Source organism: Herpailurus yagouaroundi, unplaced genomic scaffold (assembly GCF_014898765.1).
Source record: "Herpailurus yagouaroundi ecotype Mexico unplaced genomic scaffold, PumYag 162, whole genome shotgun sequence".
Classification (NCBI taxonomy): Eukaryota; Metazoa; Chordata; class Mammalia; order Carnivora; family Felidae; genus Herpailurus; species Herpailurus yagouaroundi.
Window position 1 is genome coordinate 19,706,647 of NW_024412403.1, and position 3,342 is coordinate 19,709,988.

The following is a 3,342-nucleotide window of genomic DNA, read 5'->3' on the forward strand; positions in this document are numbered from 1 at the left end:
TGATATAAAAGATCCATGTAATGTACTTAAAACTACTTTAACTTAGATAACATCACTGTGAGGTGCACTATGAAAATGTTAATTGAGAAAAGCTGAAAGTAGTTTAGTTTTTACTCATTATCACATGATAATGTGATAAGAAAGTCTGCATGAGAAAACACTGAAGAGGTGATTTTTTAATGCAGATTACACAAAACTCATGGTGCAAAATGGGTCCCACAGCTTCCTCTAGAGTAATAATTGCTTTTCGCTGCTTGTTGGCTGCCTGTGAAAATTTGATCGCAAGGACTCAAATGCTCCTATGAAACTAGTCATATCCACCCATGCCGCTCTGGCCTCTACAGTCAGCCCCGTAACACCCACTCACAGACTGACTCTCGAGGCCTCTGGGAGTGGACTGGGTGGACACTCCCATGCCTTGCATCATCTGGTTGCTACACACCCCTTGCTGGCCCCAGTTGCAGAATTCTGGAAAGGTTCTATGTATCCATGTTGCGTGTTGGTCCCATCTTTGGACATGGATGCCACAACTTCTTCGTGAGTGGCAAACTCCATGTGGGCTCCGCCCCTTACTCTTCAATCAGAGCCACTTTCAGTATGGATCTCACAGGGTTAAGTGGAGAGAAGAAGTCATAAATGTCATTCTCTGTGGCATCGTATGGCCACCCTCTCATGCAGACTCAGTGTACAGTGGCACTCTGGGCAGTGAAATCGCCACCTCTGATCTGTGGTGACACCTGCCTGAGAGACAGTAATTGAGGTCTCTCCCCAACAGATCAGTGGTGAAGCTGTAGCCATCACTGAGGACCCAGTAGTCCTCAGAGCCCCCATAGCTTGCACTATGAACACCAGACCTCATCCTCTGTAGGTCCGCTTGCTTGATGATGCCAATATGCCTGTTGGCTATGCCAGGGTGGTCATAAAGCCCCCGCCACTCTTGAGACATGAACTTCAGAGGGGGACCCGAGTATGACCTAGCTTCCTCCTGATTGCTCTTGAACACTTCAATATACCTGTGCCCTATTCTCTCCTTGTGCTTCTCTAGGCCCTTCTCAGCTAACTCCTGTGAGGGGAACTACACAAAGACCTCCCCTATAATCTTGCCCTTGGGGTCCACAGGCAAGGTGGTCCACAATTCCAACCATAAGAACAGAACAATTTCTCCCTTCGTCATCCAAATGGGAGTCCTCGGGCCACACAAAGCCATCAGTGGCTTCAAGACCTAATCCACCTCAGTTCTGTGTGACTTAAACACCTCAATGTACCGGTGCCCATGCTTTTCCTGTCTTTTTTAAGGGCCACTTTTACATCAGTTTCTGATTCAAGTCCAACAAAAGCCTCACCACTCTGCCTGCCTTCTCTAGTGTAGATGAAATGAATGCCTGCAACCCCAGCGTGAATTGTGCAGTCAAGCAAATTCTGCTTATTCTTAGCAGAGCAGGACTGGGACAGGCCTGACCTCAAAGCCTTCACTTCCTCAGGGCCCTACATCATGGACACTTGAGAGGAAAGATGCCAAATGAGGTTGGGTGCAGCTTTTTGTGACTTAAACAGCCAACCCCAGGGGGCAGGGGGAGATGCCCATAGTTGGAGACACTCCTGGTAGGTAATGAATTGTCCTAAAAAAGAGCTATATGACCATCTTGCCTCAGTGTCACAGCATTCACCAGAGCAACCAGGGTGGTGGTGCTGGGGATTGGGATGGGCTCGAGCCCCCTTCGTCCTGGGAAAGGCTTTTAGTTTAATCTTTATTCTCAAGGTACAAGGATGTCACCAGAGAGCTTTCAGTAGAAGGACAGTATGGACTTAGGGAGATTCATCAGCAAGGAGAAAGAGAGAAGACAACTCCAAGGTGGTACATAGAAAGGAGTGGAAATGAAAGGGGGTGGACAGAGTTGAGAGCTATTTGGGAAATAAAATGAACTGGGCTGTTGGTGGATTGAAGGGAAAGCCTGAGGAAGAAATTCACAAGAGGACACGGCTCCCCTGCCCCTACATCACCCTGCAGGTCTGATGCCGGCTAAAGGGTCTGAAACTACTACCAGAGTTTCATCTTGGATGAGTGAATATAAAGTGAAACTGCCATGAAGTGTAGTCATCATCAGTACAAGAAGTACAGTGATCTCTCTCTCTTCAAATTGACAAAATAAAAAGAAACTCCTTACAAGCAGAAGGATTGGCAGAAGCTCTGGTTACTAAGAGAAGGCAGGAGAAGAGACAAGGGACAATGGCTGGAAGTAAAACAAAACCAAAATCAAACACCTTTCCTTCTCCTCCTCTTAGAATTTTATGGAAATCAAGACACCCATGGAATCTATTCTTAGAGACCACAGCTCTGTTTTTTCTTGCAATTGCTTGAGATCTCATATGAAATTTGATTTAACAACTCAAAATATTTTCACAAAGGCTAACATTTTCACCCACCCTTCCTTGATGTAGCTATGAGCTCTCCCTATGTATATCTCTAATCATGCCCCTGAGCTTTACCTAAGTGCCACGATTGCTACAATCCTACTACCGCTAGCCTCTCATGGTGACATTAATAGCCCAACTTGGGATAGTGCACTTATTGTTTTAAAGACTTTTCTTTTTTTAAAAAAATGATTTTTTTAAGTTTATTTATCTACTTTGAGAGAAAGAGAGAGAGAGAGAGGTAGAGAGAGAGAGAGAGACAGAACGAGTTGGGGAGGGGCAGAGGGAGAGACAGAGAATCCAAGCAGGATCTGCACTGTCAGCAAAGAGCCTGGTATGAGGCTCAAGTTCACAAACTGAGATCTTATCCTGAGCTGAAACCAAGAGTCAGACACTTAACTGACTTAGCCACCCAGACACCCCTGTTTTAAAGGTTTTTCAATGGCTTACTCCCTTAATAACAAATTGGGAATTATGACACTATCAGGAATCACCAATTTCCAAATTAATTGCTTGACCAAGATAAAAAAAATATCCTATACTGATATAGGACGGCAAACACCAAATAGTAATAAATGTTATTTAAATATCAGAATGGTACCAGGATATATTAATCACATAAAAAAGTTTGTCATATAACTATCAACATAGCATTGCTTCACAAATTTAAAACAAGGACATTCCACATCTAGTATTATATTGTACAGGTAAACTATAACTTTCATACACATAAAGAGAGTTTTTAGAATAATGTGATTTCACTATTGTTTTACATAGCAATGAATTAGAAATATCCTAAATGAATTCCCATAGTTAAAATTATGGTGATAAATTATGAAAAAATGAGATCCTTCTATATGTACTTACATGGAAGCATCTTCATGAAATATTAACAAGAAGAAGAAAGGTGCAGAACAGTTTGTATAATAT

General features: G+C 43.0%; 1 pseudogene; it reads right to left on the bottom strand.

Moving 5' to 3' along the window:
* Window positions 1–307: 307 nt before the first annotated feature.
* LOC121035742 (heterogeneous nuclear ribonucleoprotein F-like) lies at window positions 308–3,100 on the bottom strand (annotated as a pseudogene).
* Window positions 3,101–3,342: the final 242 nt, after the last annotated feature.